The sequence below is a fragment of the Canis aureus genome, chromosome 12 (assembly GCF_053574225.1).
Source record: "Canis aureus isolate CA01 chromosome 12, VMU_Caureus_v.1.0, whole genome shotgun sequence".
NCBI classification, from domain to species: domain Eukaryota; kingdom Metazoa; phylum Chordata; class Mammalia; order Carnivora; family Canidae; genus Canis; species Canis aureus.
The window spans coordinates 60,060,484-60,079,362 of record NC_135622.1 but is presented as its reverse complement, the minus strand read 5'-3'; the positions used below and the strand labels follow the sequence as shown (position 1 = coordinate 60,079,362).

The 18,879-nt window shown below is 38.1% G+C and overlaps 1 long non-coding RNA gene across 1 annotated transcript in view; it reads left to right on the top strand.

The window, feature by feature from the left end:
• The first annotated feature begins 12,058 nt into the window (after positions 1-12,058).
• LOC144281308 (uncharacterized) overlaps positions 12,059-18,879 on the top strand; it is a 158,389-nt gene continuing 151,568 nt past the window's right edge. Inside the window, exon 1 of the long non-coding RNA XR_013349879.1 lies at positions 12,059-12,186. This is a non-coding gene — a long non-coding RNA (uncharacterized LOC144281308). The remainder of the gene's footprint in view (positions 12,187-18,879) is intronic.

Sequence of the window (18,879 nt, the reverse complement as noted above, 5' to 3'; positions counted from 1 at the left end):
CTTGAATCTCTCCACATCATAATATCATAACAGGTAAAAAAATATCATAACCTTCTTCTAGACTTCTTTCTGGTATATAATTCTGACCAAGAATTCAGGAGTTATATCAACCCCTGAGCTTCCCATACATGGACAGAGATGGAGAACAAGGTTAAAAAAAAATTGTTTACAGGAAGTCCTTGCAACTTTTTTTCAGATGTATGCCAAGTATTGGAATCCCACACAATTACCATAAGTACCAAAAACCAAATGTACCAGTTTCCTTTCCTTTGCTTTATGAATCTTGAAATTGCTTTTCTTTACTTTTATTCCTCATTTATACATGACCTGACTTGATTATATCTAATATATTTTCACAAAGGCAGCTTACAATAAAAGAATAGGTAAAGATTAAAACTCTTCAAGGAGACACACAAAGTAAAAGGAGAGAGTGAGAACAACAAAGAGGTGAAGAAAGAAGCAAAGATTCCTATCAACCACAGTAAATAATCCAATCTCATAGATTATATAACATTCATTATTTAGTGAAAAAGTGCATCCCATTTTATAAGAGAAATAATATCCAGTCCCAAAGGCGTGAGAGAAATATGTCATGTAAAATCTTTACATACATGAGATTTAAAATAATCATTGTCACTAATCATTGTTTAAGAACACAGAGAAACTCCATGGGTCTGTTTCTGACACTGGCCTCTGATAAAAACCAGTGGACATTATAAACTCATAGTGATCCTGTAAAGAAAGTTCTGGTGCTGTGGTTAATGGCAGTGCATGCTGGGACAAGGACTGTGATCTAGCAAAAGGTGTTGTCTTGAGTGTACAGTTGTTTTTCTAATTTGAGTTATGAGTAAAGCCTGGAGAATCTTGAAAAGCGAGTAGTCAACATAATTCTTAGATTATTCCTTTCAGATAGCAGTTGTCTCAGATGGGCTTGTGACAAGAACAGCATGCCAGACTACCCAAATGGCTGTCATTAGGCAGGACCAGAAGGGCAGGCATTTTGTGTTATTGACTGAAGGAAGATCAATATGCTCTACCAAGCTGAGAGAAAACAATTCATTCTTTTTTGTGAAAAATGAAAGATTCTGACATAGAGTCTTACTTGATGGAAGATTTCCCCAGGTCTGTGGAAAGAAATGAGGGTGTCTGCAGGCAGGGCCAGACAGGAGCAGCTGTCAGGACACCCCCCCACCTCCACTTCAACAAAGCACCTACGTTAAAGGTGGTGCAAATGAAGATCCTGTCACCCATGAAATGCAAGATGAGGAAAATAAACCTAAAGACAGTGCATATAATTAATGAATATGAAAATAGATTATTCAGCGAGGAAACAAAGCCAACCAAAAAGTCAAGGCAATAAAGGTAAAAGCAGACACTGTTGTTTTTTTTAAATGAAAAGTCTAATTTAAAAAGGGGGAAAACAAATGCCTAAGGCAAGAGTATTTATCAGAAACAAACAGCAAATGTGCTATAAATGGAGAACTGCTAAGAGAAGTCCCATTAAAATCAAGATGAAACCTGAGAATACCTATTATTCAAAATTGTGTCAGAGGGGTTACGTGAAGAAATTAAAAAAAAATGAAATTGGTAATAAAAATACCAGAAATGGAGACAAACTTTCCTTACTCACCGATGTTGTTATATGTTTAGAAAATAAAAGAGCATCACTCAAAGTAATTATAACTGATAATATAATTGCCCTAAGCAGCAGGATATGGAACACATATAATACATTTCTTTTAACAGAACATGTTATGGAAAAATAACAAAAATAATATTAAATGCAACAATAAACATGTAAGTCCTATTTGAAATAACCATATTTTATTGAAAGATATAAAGAAGACTTAGGAATGACAGGCTTTATTCCTTTTTTTTTTTTTTTTTGACAGGCTTTATTCCTAATTAAAATTCTAATTCTCCAAAACAAATAATTCAATCTAATAAAATTTTAGTCATCGTCTTAACGGGGTATATTTGGGAACTGGACAAATTGAATATGAAATTTATATGGAAGAATAAATGTATGAGGATTGCCAAGAACAATGTGAAATATATGCATAAATTAGGTGGATTTGTCCTATCAGATATTAAAATATTCTAAGAAGCTAAATTATAACAAAATATGGCAATCCCAGAAGAACAGAACAGAGGACTGATAAAGATATCCAAGAATGCATGGAATTTAATCTATAGCACATTTGGTATTGCAAAAAGATGAGAAAAAAATGAAATTTTTCTATAAATGATGTTGAGAAAATAGGCTACATGTTTGGGGAAAAAATAAGGTTTATCCCTATTTTACACCATACAGAAATAAATTCCAAAATTAAAATATTTAAAGAAGTCAAGTATTAAAATTAATATATGAGATTACTTTGAAGTATTCATGAGGGAAGCTGTCCTAAACACAAATGGGAAAACCAAAAGCTATTGGACAAATTATGATCAATTTAATATTTTAACATTTAAAACTTCTATAAGCAAAAACATAATAAAAACTTAGTCAAATAATCGGGGATCCCTGGGTGGCGCAGCGGTTTAGCGCCTGCCTTTGGCCCAGGGCGCGATCCTGGAGACCCGGGATCGAATCCCACGTCAGGCTCCCGGTGCATGGAGCCTGCTTCTCCCTCTGCCTGTGTCTCTGCCTCTCTCTCCCTCTCTCTGTGTGACTATCATAAATTAAAAAAAAAAAAAAAAAAAACAAAAAAAACTTAGTCAAATAATCTACAGAGAAAATGTTAAAACAGGTGACAAAGAATCAATATCCCTAATGTATATAAATTCCTAAAATTGATTTTACAAGATAAAGTATAAAAAGATTTAAAAAAAGACAAAATATAACTGGAAGAATGTTGGGGAGATATGGAAGGCATTTGACAAGAAAATGAAGCAAGGTCAGTAAGTAGTTCAAGGTGGCTCAATTTTGACTAGGGAGATGCAAGGTAAGTGATAGATTCAATGCCACTGTTTGCTCCTTAGAGTGTTACATGGTTTTAAAATGATTGGTACCATCTCATAGATATATGAAGAATCAACATTTTCATACACTGTGGATGGGAATGTAAATATCTTCATATTCCCACTTTCCTCCTACCCAACTTAGAGTCCAGAATCTTTTATAGTAATGACTCCACTGAACAGCTTCAGCTGTCCTGAGCCTCCACCTTCAGTATGCCAAAAATCTAACCCGAACTTCATTAAATCCAATCTCTGCCTTCTCTGTGGCTGTTCCTGAGTCATTGGATTTTGCTGGATGAAACACACACAGACACACACACATAGAAATGCATACAGAGACACACACATAGATGTACACACGCACACACAGATGTGTATATATATATATATACACAGACATATATTGTGTATATATATGTGTATATATGTGTATATATATGCACACAGACACACACACAGATATACACACACAGACACACACACATGCATTTTTGATGCATTCCGCTCTCCTTCCAGCACACTGACTTCAGTGCTACTTTCCAATATATGACTTCACCAAATTTTCACTATTGATCTTACCCTTATATACATCCTTCCTTCCTTAGAATCTAATGTCCATCATTCTAATTACTCCACTGACATGCTTTCAAAGGTCTCAAGAGGGTGCCCCTCTTAGCAGTCAGATTTTACAATATATTTTCCTAGGTAATTTGCTTAGCTATGCTCCAGAAGAGTGTTCATCCTCAGTACCAAATCTCCAAAACACACACACACACACACACACACACACACACACACACACACACACCAGCCTATGGCTCTAATAGTCACAGCAGAGGCAATCAAACAAGAATCACTTAAGTATGATTGATTGATTGATTGATTGATTTAGAGTTCAATTTGCCAACATATAGCATAATAACCAGTGCTCATCCCATCAAGTGCTCCCCTCAGTGCCCATCACGCAGTCACCCCAACCCCCTGCCTACCTCCCTTTCCACTACCTTTTGTTTGTTTCTTAGAGTTAGGACTCTCTCATGTTCTGTCTCCCTTTCTGATATTTCCCACTCATTTTTTCTCCTTTCCCCTTTATTCCCTTTCACTATTTTTATATTCTCCAAATGAATGAGACCATATAATGTTTGTCCTTCTCCAATTGACTTATTTCACTCAGCATAATACCCTCCAGTTCCATCCACATCGAAGCAAATGGTGGGTATTTGTCATTCCTAATGGCTGAGGAATATTCCATTGTATACATAGACCACAGCTTCTTTATCCATTCATCTCTCGATGGACACCGAGGCTCCTTCCACAGTTTGGCTATTGTGGACATTGCTGCTGTAAACATTGGGGTGCAGGTGTCCCAGTGTTTCACTGCATCTGTATCTTTGGGGTAAATCCTCAGCAGTGCAATTGCTGGGGTGTAGGGCAGATCTATTTTTAACTCTGAGGAACCTCCACACAGTTTTCCAAACAAGAATCATTTTATTTGACATATTATATCGGAAAAATCTGAACTTAAATCCTGTATTAGTCAGGGTTCTCCAGAGAAACAGAACCAATGTCATAGCTATCTATCTACACACATACACATACATATTAAAAATACATTTATATATTTATATATCAATAGGTAATAAAATTATGTAATGTATATAACATAGAATATGTATATAAGACATAGAATATATTATATATTACCATAGAATATCTATTATATATAATTTTATATAATATATAATATAGATATGAGAGAGAGATTCATGGATTGATTATGATGAATTGACTCCCACAATTTGGAAGCTGGGAAGTCCTATGATCTACTGTCTCTAAGCTGGAGACCTAGAGAGGCTGGTGGTGGAATTCTCCAACTATAAGGAGAAGAGCATCCATACTTAATCCCTTCTGTTTATTCTCCATAACTTTCCATCTCATTGAGACTAAAAGCCTATAAATTCCCACCTAATTTTCCCCAGTTGTTACTTCTCTGATTTAATTTCAGCCTAGTTTCTCTCTTCTTTTCCTTCCGCAGATAACTGCACAACTTTCTTCCTTATCTCCTTCAGATGTTTCCTCAAAAGGTCATCATATCCATGACCTTTATATGGCCATATTGCAAACTCCACCCCAAATTGCCAATTCTTCTTTCCTATGTCATATAAAACTCTACAGCACTTACCAATAGCTAACATACATTATCGTTCCCTTATTTATTTTGTCTATTGTATCCATTCTGTCACTAGAATATCAACTCCATAAATACAAAAATTTGTGGTTGTTTGGTTTCATACTACATCTTCAGATATAGTGTATCCCCTAGAGAAGTGCCTCACACAAGGAGACATTTTAGTAAATGTTTCTGAATGAATATTGTATAGAAGAATGATTGAATGAAATGCTCTTATCTCTAAGGTCAGAATCACCCAGGGTTAACTAGCATTTGCATCGACGCTAGTTACTAAACTTAGTATAATTAATGGGAAGTTCCTCTTTATTTTAGAGGTTTCCATAACTTTGGAGCCGGTAAGAAAATGTGGGCTTGACTGTGCATTTGGTAAAGTATTTTCACAAATTTCCTTTGACACAAAATGGACTCAAAATGGATTATCAACCTGAATATAAAACACAAAACTATAAAACTCCTAGAAGACAACATAGGAGAAAACCTAGATGACCTTGGGAATGTCCAGGAGCTTTTAGATACAACACCAAGGGCTTGACCCATGAGAGAAAAAAGGAATAAGAGGGACTTTATTAAAAATAAAAAATTCTACTATGAGAAATATAGTCAAGAGAATAAAAATACAAGCCATAGACTGGGAGACATTATCTGCAAAAGGCAAATCTGACAAAGGACCATTATCCAAAATATACGAAGAACTCTTAAAACTCAACAACAAGAAAATAAACAACTGGATTAAAAAGCAGGCAAAAGAACTGAAGAGACACCTCACTAAGGAAGATACACAGGTGGAAAATGAGCACATGAAAAGATACTCCACATGATGTTATCAGGGAAGTACAAATTAAAACAATAATGTGATATCATCGCACATGATTATAATGGCCATAACCCAGAATACTGACAACATTAAATGCTGGTGAGGGTGTTAGAACAAGAGGAATTTTTATTTATTGCTGATGGGAATACAAATGGCACAGCCACTTTGGAAGACAGCTTGGCAGTTTCTTACAAAACTTAACATACTCCTACCGTATGAGCCAGCAATTGTACTCTTTGGTATTTATCCAAATGAGTTGAAAACTTAAGTCCACAAAACCCCTACATGTGAGGGTTTATAGCAACTTTACTCATAATTGTCAAAATTTGGCGGCAACCAGGATATTCTTTAGTAGGTGACTGGATAAATAAACTGTGACATATCTCGGCAATGGAATATTATTTATCACTAAAAAGAAATGAGCCATCAAGCCATGAAAAGACATGAAGGAAACTTAAAGGCATGTTACTAAGGGAAAGAAGCCAATCTGAAAAGTCTACATACTGTGTGATTCCAACTATACGACAGTCTAGAAAAGGCAAAAACTATGGAGACAGTAAAAAGATCAGTGACTGCCAGTGGTGGGGAGAGAGGAGGGAAGGATAAATTGGCAGAGTGGAGAGGATTTTTAGGGCAGTGAAAATGCTCCATGTGATATTATAATGATGGATGCATGTCATTATACACTAGTTGAAAGCCATGGAATATAGAACATGAAGAGTAAACCCTAATGTAAATGATGGACTTTGGACTTTGGCGATTGTGATGTGTCAGTGTAGGTTCACTGACAGTAACAAATGTACTACTCCGTTTCAAATGTTGACAATGGGGGAGGCTGTGTGTGTGTGGTGGAAAGGACTGTATAGGAAGCCTCATCACTTTCTGGTCAATTTTGCTGTGAGCCTAAAACTGCTCTAAAAAGTAAAGTCTATGAAAACATTGGCTTTGAAGCATAAAGTCAAGTATATGATTGTTCTGTCCACTAGTGTTTCATAGAAATTACCCCCAGATTTGAAGGTTAAAATAATTTTACTCTGTTCCTAGATTTTGCGAGTCAGGGTTGAGCACAGGAATAATGATTTCTCTCTCTTCCACAATATCTGGGCCTCAGCTGGAAAAATTCAGATACCAATGGTGACCTGATGGCTGGAGGAGAATTAATCTGAAAGCTTATATACTCACAAAATGGCTTCTGGACCAAAAAGATCCAAAGAGTAAATGCCTTCATGTAGCTACACCATGATTCTTTAATTCTCACAACATGGCAGCCTCAGAGTAATTGAACATCTTATGTAATATCTCATGGTTTTAAATACTCAGTTTTTTTTTAATCTTAGAAAATTGTAATATTTCAGCAAATAAGGCAGAAGCTGCATAATATTTTGTACCCAGCTTCACAAGTCATAAAAAGTCATTTTTGTGGTACTGTGTTGATCAAACAATAGCTAATCATCCTTTTTCTTGAGGAGGGTAATATGAATCCATCTATTAATAGATGAAGCCATTGTACATTGTAGAAAAGCAGATGGGAAGGAAATTATAGTTACAAATATCCCTGGAGAGTACAGTCTGCAAAACAATTACGTAAACATACATCAAGCTCCCTTAGAATATCCAATTGAAAAAAAACAAAAACAAACATGAACTTATAAGAGCAAAAATCTTGTAGTATATCAAATATTTTGATAATTATACCAAAAAAGTATGCTCAGGATGCAGCTGATGCAGCACTTTGAGGAAAATATATAGCATCAGATGCTCATATAAAACAGAAGACAGGTCTCAAATAAGTTATCTATCTTCCATATTAAAAATTAGAAAAGCAAGAGAAAAGTAAGCCCGAATCAAACAAAAGAAATAATGTCATAAGGATAAGAGCAGAAATCATTGAGATAGAAAACAGGACAGAGAAATCCATGGCACCAAAAGCTATTTATTTATTTATTTATTTATTTATTTATTTATTTATTTATGAGAGACACAGAGAGAGGCAGAGACACAGGCAGAGGGAGAAGCAGGCTCCATGCAGGGAGCTAGTTGTAGGACTCGATCTCAGGACCCAGGATCACGCCCTAGGCTGAAGACAGGTGCTCTACTGCTGAGCCATGCAGGTGTGCCCAAAAGCTGTTTATTTAGAAGTATTAATAAAATTGTTTGGTTTGTCCTCAACTAATGAAAAAAAATAGGATAGAAGACACAGTTTACCAGTATCACGAATGAGAAAAGTGAACAGTATTGCAAATTCTACAGCTATTAAGTGATAAAGGAATTTATGAAAATAAGTTAGATTTAACAGGCAAAAATTATGAAGGGTCCTCACAAATAACCTAACTAATCTCACATCTAATAAGAATCTGAAGTATATTAAGAAAACTTTCTACAAAGAAATCTCTAGGGCTGTATGGCTTCACTAGAAAATTCTACCCAATGTTTAAGGAAGAAATAATATCAATTCTAAACAAGCACTTCCCAAATCTCTAAGAGATGGGAGGAGATTCTAAAAAATATTATGTAAAAAAAAATAAAATAAAATAATAAAACATATTATGTGATTGCTCTGATACCAAAAGCAGAAATACTAAATCGCTCAGGCCTGCCTTTGACAAGGAGTCATATGATTGGAATCAAACTAGATAGTCGTAGCTTCTGGAGCCTTTCTCTTGGCAATTTTTTGAAATTCATACATGTTATTGCATGTAAATGTTTTTCCTTCCATTTTTCTTGCTAAGTAGTATTCCATTTTATAGATAACCCACAATTTGTTCACCCTTCACCTGTTGGTAGATTTTAGATTCCATGACTGACACAGAAATTACCATCCTAAATATGTTTATGTCCTCATTGCTATAGGACTAATAATAATAGAAATGCTGGTTTACAATGCAGCCTGCCTGTAATCTGTATTCTATAGCTAAAAAGAAGTAAAATCACAATAAAGATATTCTGGCAGTTTATGCCATGAAGAACAGAAGCCAACTCGAGAGATCTTTCAGAGGAATATTATCTCTGATGATTACTTCCAACCAGGTTGCCATTGCCATAAGTAACAAATTACTTTGGACTGTGAATCCTTTAGGTCCTGCTGTAAAGCCATTTTCAAATTCAGTTGTTCAAATGTCTCCATTGCCGTCTCTTCTTCCCAAGTTATATGTGAGTCATTAAAGAACCTGCCGATCTTTCTCAGGATGTTCTCTCTCTAATATATATATAATTTTATTTATTTATTCATGAGCAACACAGAGAGAGAGAGACAGAGACAGAGACATAGGCAGAGGGAGAAGCAGGCCCCTTGTGGGGAGCCCGAAGCAGGACTCGATCCCAGGACCCTGGGGTCACAACCTGAGCTGAAGGCAGACACTTAACCACTGAGCAACCCAAGTGCCCTGTGCTCCATATTTTAAAATAACTTTTCCTACCATATTATCACCCAATTAAAATCTTTGAATATCCATTTAGTCCTTAATAGAGAATTAAATATATCCTGAAGTCAGGGTACAAATTACCTTCCTAGACATAATTTCCACTTTTTTTCCCATTATCTCCTGAGTAGTCTATTTCAGAGATATGGTTTTGCTCATTTTCAGTATGTATTTTTATATTTTTAAAGGTCAAACCATTGTCCCTACAGATGCCTTCACCTGGAAATCCCCAAATTCCTCCTTACCTGCATGCGTGTCTAAATGTTACTTACCCCCAATCTCACATAAACCTCAATTTCCAAATAAACTTGTATTTGATCTACCCCCCCCCGGAATCATTTCTATTTATTCTCTTCTTGTACTTTTTATAACAAGGTATTTAAATAATATACGGCAGGAAGTTACGAACACATGTGGACATCGGCAGGTTTTGTCTGTTTTTCGATTTATTTCATCATTCCTTCTTAGTGCCAGAATTCTGTACCATATCAATCTATTTAGGACGAGGAGTTTGCCTCTCTTTATTGAAAATGATAGTGTCAGGTACTCAGTTTTGCAACTCTCTGGTGGCAGGGCGGTAGGAGCTTGTGATCAGGCTTAGCCAATCAGACACAGCCAGGCGGGAATTTGAGTCAGGACAAAGTCAAGAGAGGGAAGGTCTCCCTCTGGCAATGATAACATCAGTGGTGACGACGACATTGGGTGCTATAGGAGTCATTGTCCACTACTGGCATCTCTGCTCACAAAAGCCTCAGCTAACTCATTTTGTAGAGTAGTTTTTGCTGAGGTTCTGGTTGCCTTGTCTTCCTTTCATTCCTTCTCCCTTCCCCAACTTGTTTCTTTAGGCGTCTAGTGATTTTGCTAGCCACTCTTTATCCATTCAATAAACCCCTCGTCCTCTTCAAATCAGCTTGCTGATGGAGAATCTCTTTCACTTATATCACTTTGTCACTGCAACAAGACTGTAAGGTGGGTATTAATATTCTCATTTGCACATGAAGATAAAGAAGCAGGGAGCCAACAAATTACTTGTCTAAGTCACTCATCTGGCACATATAATTTGTTAAACATTATGAAGTATATTTATCTTGCAGTGGAAAGATAATAGAGAAAGTCACAAAATAGCAAATTGTCTGGGATTTGAAAGGTCAGGCAAAAAAACAAGTAGTAAGTAACTAAAATAGAAAAAAGAGGCAGAAATAACCCTTCTAATCCAAAACAAAATTAAGTTTAAGGTCAATATCTTTGATGATGATGCATCTGACCTGTTCATGTTTCCTAATGCAGATTTTTATCTCAGGCTCATAAGTGTCCTGTTTTCTCTACTACAGAGGAAACAAGGTAGGAAGGAGCAGGAGAGAACCGATGAGCAGTAACTGCCCTGGGATTGTGGTTGTTAGAGAAAGTGTGCACAGATATAGTAAACACTGCTCTCCATCTAAGAGATTTCTTGAGGTCCTACTTCTGTTAATCCTTGTACCCTATTCAGATCACATTATTTATCACTTATTACAGAAAATCTCACAAGCTCTATGCACAAAACTTAGAAAACGCTTTGAAATTAATTATTTTAAGAAGTAGTACCCCTTTCCTCTCAAACAGTAAGGAGTGGCAGGATTTGATAGATATTTGGGAACCATGTGCTTCTTTCATTTTATTGAAATTCTCAGGACGATGTCCAGTTCAGTATGTATGCCGGGATGCAAATGTTTTCTTGGCACTTTCTAAGAAATCTGGAAAGATCCAAACGAACATAAGAGCTGGTGGGTGATAAGTGTGTCACAACCAGAATTATAGATTTTAGAGCTGGGAGGAAACAAAGTTGCCTATTTTTAAAATATAAATTCCAACTGTTCAAAACCCTGTAGTTTCCAGGATTTAATTAATGTTCTCTTTGAGGGCCCGTTAATGAGGTGCAGAGACTTCTGGGTTAGCCTTTATTGGCACTCTAATAACATACAGTACATATTTAAAGACTATTTTGGAATGTGTCATGCCTCCCAATGTCTGCAAAAGTGTGACTTGAAGTGAAAGAGACGGTCATCAGTGTGGATGACTCCAGGCAGGGCTCTTTCCAACACCAGCCCCCTCACAGAAACATGATGTATTACCGGTAAGGGTATGACCTGGGACATCCCTGTGTCCATTTGCTGGGGCTGCTGTACCAAAGTGGGACCAACCCTATGGCTTAAAGAACAGAAAGGTAGTGTCGTATGGCTCTGGACGCTGGGAGTCAGAGATCAAGGTGGTGTGATGGAACGTCCTTTTTGTCCCTTTCTCCCAGCTTCTGGTGGCTCCTTTGTTTGCAGACCCACCCCCCCCCTGCAATCTCTGTCTTCACCTTTATATGATATTCACCCGGTGTGCATACTCATATTCAGATTTCCCCTTTTTATAAGGACACCAGTCGTATTGGGTTGATGGTCCACTCTGCTCCAACATTACCCCATCTTAACTAATTAAAGGTGCAACAACCCTATCCCTAAATAAGATCACAGTCTGAGGTACAGGGAATAGGAATTCAGATGAATGAATGAATTTGGGAGGAATGCAATTCAACTCCTAACAATCCCCGATGCAAGCGAGCCAGCCGCCTCTGGTCACTGGCTCCTTGCCTGCTCAGTCTCTAACTAGACTGCTTTTCCCATCTTCCTTCTTCATTTTCTCTTTGCTCACTGCCATAAGGAAAACCATGACTCTCCTGAAGAGAGAGACTCTTCCTTATAATCTGCTGCTGGGGCCTTTCCCGAAAACTACAGAGCAATATGAATCTCTCCTTTTACTGTCCACTCATTTCACCGGTGAGTTTAACAACTCTTTATCATTAGTCATCTTTAATTCTTTATCTCAAAGAGTTGCTTATCTCTTCAGAGTGGCAAACATTAGGCACTTGACTTGGTGTGTCTTGTAATGTGTTCCGTAGGCTGTCGGATTTAGGATTCTGGAGCTCAGGAGAAAGATGGCTGTTTCATGGGCATAAAGCAGGCATTTGCCATCTCGATTAAAGAGGAAAAAAAAAACAGGAGAAAAGAAAAGGGGGGAAAAGAAAAGAATAGAAAAAGGAAAACACAAACTGTTTCTTAAGCTAAAGCTAAAGAAGTTTATATGGACATATGTTCTTTTGGAACATTTTGCATTTCAGTTGAGAAGGTGGCTGCATTACAAATTAACATTGATATATTTAGTGCAAAGAATATACTCCGATAAAAGAAGCCTTTCATGACAACTGCCACTACTAGACATCAAACCAGTTTAGAGGGCAGATGTGTTGCACATTTAGCCTTGCTAAAGGCGTTTGGTTGCTAACTGACTTTGTGTTTCTTGTTATATTTGAGCCCGGATTCTCCAAAGGAATCTCTATATAGCCGCTAAAGCATCTTGAGTGATGAAGTTCTAGGTAGCATTGTTACCAACTTCCTAGAGCAGCGCCTGAAGAAACTGGGCCACTGTGATTTCTCACCAGTTCGGGGGTCCTCCCCTCTCACAGGTCTCCCCGATGTTCACTAGCTTTATCTGCACATGTGCAGGTTAGTGACTGTTTGCCTTTGAGGTACTAATTAACCGAGGAGAACCCTTTCCTAGACGTTACAGCCATACGCAATCACTTTTATCGGTTTCACCATGACCAGATATTCTGAAGATGTCTCTGTGACATTCACCTGTCAGTATTGAAAAGACAACTATCACAGTTCTGTTAGTCTTCTCAGTTGTCTTTTTTACCTGATTATTTTCAAAATCTCTTTATCTCTGGTGTTTTGGTGTTTGACTAAGACATAACGTGTAGATTTTGTCTTCCCCTCGGATCCTGCTTAGTACACGCTGGACTTCGGACATTTGAGAATTAATGTGATTCTTAAGTCTGAAAATTGCCATTCATCATCACTTCCAGTGTTGGTCCTCACCTCTCCATTAGCTGCGGATGCAGGTTATAATACGCCACTTGCCTGTCCTTTTCCATTGTTTACCGCTTTCGTCACATTGTGCTACATTCGATACCGTTCCTGCAGGCCTCTCCTCATGCTCACGCTTACAGCTTCTTCCCAGGCCAGTGAACTAACCCTTCCTTCTCTTAGTTGAAATGCTAGGCACTCATTTCTATCTGGGTTCTGTTTCATTCTGCATGTCTTCTCTTTATTTGTGAGCTCACATATTTCACTTCTGAGGTTTCGGAAGTCTGGTTCCCGTTCTTTCTGTTAAGGGTGCATTTTCACAGAGTGGACGTGTGTTTACTCTGCTCAGCTCCTGGGGCACGTTGTTATCTTGGTGAGTTTTGAGGTAAGAGTCTCAGCTTGGTACTTTTCAGAAGATGCAAATGATATGAATTCAAGATTCAAATCCTGATGCTATTTGGCAGCTGTACGTGAATTCTTAGTAGAGACATCCTTCTCGTTTTCTGAGGCAAAGCCAGAGAGTTTTCTAGTTAGTTACCTCTGTGAGTTGGATTTTTATTATTTCTTGTAAACTCATCCATGCATTCAAAAACTTTTTTGAATGTTTAATCCATTGCATTTAATGGCTTTGTAATGGTCGGGTTTCAGTATATTTTGTGTCCTACTGTTAGAAAACACGCACACAATCCTCATTACTACTCTGGCTGGATTTATCCTTTTGACTGTTAGTGATTTTGCTCTTTGGCCAATCCCCTTTGGACTCAAAATCTACCCAGCAAACTGGTCACCATCCAGATATCCATCATGTAAAAGATTGAGAAATAAGATTTTAAGTTCAGTGTCCCTTGTGGAAAACTCCTTCAAGAACATTCCTAACAACCAAGATGAGTCCATCACTATTGTCCAAGAATCTGAAACTCATGCACATGTCTATGGATAATACTTTCAGTTCTATGGATTTCACTTCCACTCACAAATAGATTTCAATCAGTCTCCCAGTGGGAAGTGAAAAGCAAATAAAATTGACAGGTTTCCATACTATAAAGAGCCCCCCCCCCTTTATAGAACTATCACTGGCTCGTTAAGTATTTATGTTACTTTTCCACCATATTCCTGACTTCTCTCTATCTCCTCATTTGTTTGGTCAGAGATTAGCCAGCCACCAGCCAGTGACATTAACTTTTATGTATCGATCACTTTGCATTTAGTTTCTATAGGACTGAAGGGAACATGATAAGTTTCTTCAATGAGACCCAACTTTCAGGGGCTTAAATAACATGGAGGTTTATTTCTGTATCCTGTGAAAGACTAGAGGTAAGCAGGGAGCCCAGGCTGGTAGAGTGGCTCAAAAAAATGAGACCATTCAGGGACCTCAGTTCCTGTGTCTTTTTGCCGTGGTATTACTCTGAGATTTTGTTGTCATCCATTTGGGTAGAGGCTGCTTATTGCCCCATGCACGTTCCAGCTTTTAGAAAAGAAACAGGAGTGAAGTAGGAGAGCAATTTCCTTTCAAGCAAACAATGCTGAAGTGCACATATAATTCCATTCCCATTCCTTTGATGAGAATTAATTGTGCAGCATGGCTAGATCCAAGAGAACCTGGCAAAAACATACAGTCTCTAGCTTTGTGGCTGTGACCTGACCACAGCTCCTATTAGAAAAGAGAAGAGAGCTCATAGGCCAACCAGCAGTTCCCTGGGTTTGCCTGACAGCTCATCACAACAATGAGGCATGCGGTGCATCATGTACTTTGTGAACATTGTAAACCTCTGCGGGTGCTCCTAAGAGGGGCCCCTTATGTTAAGTTGCAAGTCCAAGTTCCTTCCACCAAGTCCTCATCTGGGTGACAGGAATCTTTCACACTTGCCCACTTACAATGAGTCACCACTGCCTCAGTTGCCCTAAAGTGATCATTTGGTCCTCTTCTGGGATGCCCATCTTGTGATGCATCACAGCCTTGTAGTTAAGGGTTTTGGGGTCAAATTGTCTCAGGTTAATTCTGAGTCAGGATTTGCTGCGTGACTTCAGGCTTGCTACACAGAAGCCTGTGCTTCAGTTTCTTCATATGTGCAAAACAAGAATGATGATAGCACCTACCTCATATTGCTGCTGGGAGAGGCATCTCTCCACAAACTGGTGGGATAGGCTCAGACAGTTAGCTGGACTCTGCAGGAAGCAGAAACCCACACTGCCCCTCCAGTCCTTTACAAACTCACTTTGTCATTATCTCCAATCTTTAGGTACATCTCTGGCAAATATCACAGGTTCTCTGCCGACATCTTTCATCAATTAAAAGTCATTTTCAGGTTTGAAAGATACCTGAATTTAATGTAATATTTAGTCCTTCCAATATCATCCTTCTCAGAATTAATGGGGAAAAAAACCAATTTGTAATGACTACCTTTAAAATCCTTCATCAGGGAAAGGCAAATAATCATATAATTTCACTCCTATGTGAAATTTAAGAAACAAATCAAACAAGCAAAGGGACAAACTAAAAAGAGAGAGAAAGAGAGAGAGAGAGACAGGCAAATCAAGAAACAGACTCTTGGGATCCCTGGGTGGCGCAGCGGTTTGGCGCCTGCCTTTGGCCCAGGGCGCGATCCTGGAGACCTGGGATCGAATCCCACGTCAGGCTCCCGGTGCATGGAGCCTGCTTCTCCCTCTGCCTATGTCTCTGCCTCTCTCTCTCTCTGTATGACTATCATAAATAAATAAAAATTAAAAAAAAGAAAGAAACAGACTCTTAACTATACAGAAGAAATTGAGGGTTATCAGAGAGGAGGTGAATAAGGGGATGGGGAAAACATGTGATGGGGATGAAGGAGAGCATTTGTGATGAGTGCCGGGGGATGTATGGAAGTGGTGGGTCACTATACTGTACACCTAAAGCTAATATTACACTGTATAAAATAAAAACTTTCAAAAAATCCTTTACCAATAGTGTCTTGTTTCAGATAGCAAGTAGTTTTGACTCCTTTTATTCTTAGCCTTGGGGGTGGTCTCCATCAGTGTCTTACTTTTGGATCCTTTTATGCTGTGCTCCTCTATGAGACTGCAGGTTCTAGGAGGCTGCACAGATAGAATATTTTTATTCTTTGTAATCTCACAGGTCAGCATATTCTTGGCACACATAAGTGCTCAATAAATGTTTGTGAATAAGAGGATGGAGAGAAGTGTTTAAACAGAGTTAAGTAGTATTTTTCAACTGCACACCAATATACACCAAGCAATGTCACAAAGGACAACGTTTTGCTAGCAAAAGTAATTTGAGAATGTGTGTGTTCGAAGATTAAAAGCAAAATGATATCAAATAGTTTTTCACTGGCGAGTGTCTGGAGGCAGAAGGTGAGCCATAGCTAGTTAAATTGTACTAGCACAGAACATTACAGCATTAGACTGTAGCCTGTAATCAATCCCAGCTGGAAGCCCATATCAACATTTCTGTGTTTCTTGCCAGTTCCTTGTTAATCCTTTAAAAGGGTAGGTAAAAACAAGGCCAGTGGCTTACATTACATAGGATGATTTATGGATCCGAGTTATTCAAACATGTCATTCCACATACTGTGCATGCCAAAAATTTTATTTCAGAAATGTTTAATTGATTAATTGTGCTGTGCAACGTAGATGGCTGAAGAGTACAAAAGAAATCTTGTCTATAGCCCTTATATGTGATTTTTCATTTTAAAAATATTTGGGTTCTTTTTCCGTTGCTCGGAGTGACAAAGGCTTTTAGGGGTTGAAGAGAGGACCCTATGAGAATGGACCCTGTAATCTCCCAGACACTTTGCAATTATGACTCTCATATGAGCAAGAGCTTTGAGGTGGATGTTGAATCATTCACTAGCAAGTGTAGATTTTGAGATGAGCTTTGAAATCCTCTTCCAAGGTTACCCAATAGCATTAAGAGATCTCCCACATTGGCGTGTGGCAATGTCATCTTCACATTAACTGAAAATATAACAGATCATTTTTTAAACTCTTAGAGCAATGATCAAAAATTTGCAAAACATCTAGCACTAAATAAAACAATGTATTATCTTGTTAGCATTGAAAATAAAACTCCAGACCTTTGAAATGAATTTCTAAAGTGGAGTACATCCTCCTCTAATGGGAGGATTGGGACATTCAAAGGACAACTGTTGTTTTCATGATTAATAAAAATAGTAACAGTGTATTATTATAATCATTATTCAGTTGGTAAAATAATTTCAATGAAATAAGAATTCACTGGATTACACCCATGTGCCACAATCCCAAGGAATACTTTCTTCATAAAGATGCAATTTTTAGGGAAGGAAAAATAGAGAAGAGATTATAGAGATGATAGTAAAACCATACAGCTAAGAAGTTATACTGGCAGCATTCAAATTCTGCCTCTACTTCTTTAATTTGTTCTGTTGAGCTATACGATTGAGCTTCAAGCCTCAGTATCTACATTGAGAATATGGAAGTAAAATAATTACCACAGACAGCTGCTGTAACTGATAATTTAAGCAATTCAGGTGAAGAGCTAAGCTTAGTACCAATGACTTGGAAAATGCTCAATAAATCTTTTTGCACTACTGGAGAGATTAACATACTTGGCCAAAGTGTCAAGGTCAGTAGTAGAGCTGGCATTCTAATGTCACATGTCTGAATCCAGAGTCCATGTTGAAAACCACTAAAGGAAATCACCCCGTGCTTAATGCACAACTGCAATTATACTCTTTTCTCCCCTTTGGACTCTCTGATTTTTCCCTCAGGAGCAAGAGGTCTGGTACAGTGACATCACTGATCTATGGCCAGTAAACCTGCTGAAACCAGAATTTCTTATTTTTAACCCTCGTCCATTGTATTCTGTAGGGGGTTTTATTACTCGGAAGGCATTGCGTCTTTCTAGAAGTTACCCCTAGCTATGGGTTAGGAGAGGTGTGGTAGGCAAGTTCTCAGATAGCCCGTAGACCCTGCCTATACTATATTCACCCTTATAATCACCTCCCTTTCAGTGTGGGTGGGCCCTCTGAATATGAGATTGATTAGGTGAAAGGATTTTGTGAAGTAACTAAGGCTCCTAGTCCGTTGACTTTGAGTTCATCACAGGAGATTATCCTGAGTGGGAAGAAGCACATGAGCCCTTTACAAAAGAGAGATTTGAAGCCAAGAGAGACTTTGCCCCTGGCCTTGAAGAAATAAGCAGCCATGTTGTGAGAGGCTCAAATGACAGGAAACAGCAAGCAGCCTCTCCTAGCTGCGTGCAGCTCCCAGCTGAGAGCTAGCGAGATAGCGGGTCCTTAGTCACAAGGCTGCATAAACATTAATTGGATCTTCCCTCCCCCACCCCGTCTCTGATGAGAACTCAGCCCCAACCAACACCTGGGTTCCTCCCTGGTAAAAGCTTACAAAGCTGTGCCTGGACTCCCAACCCAGAGAAACTATGAGATAATAAATGTATGTTGTTTTTACCTTCTAACCTTTGTAATCATATAGTACATAGCAATAAAAAACTATTAGAGAAATATAAGCTGTAGTAAAATCATGAAACTGATTTTTCAACAGCTCTTTGGAGGGAAGAAAAAAAAAAAAAGCAAAATGTTTGCTAAAATCAGATACCCTGTGGCTTTT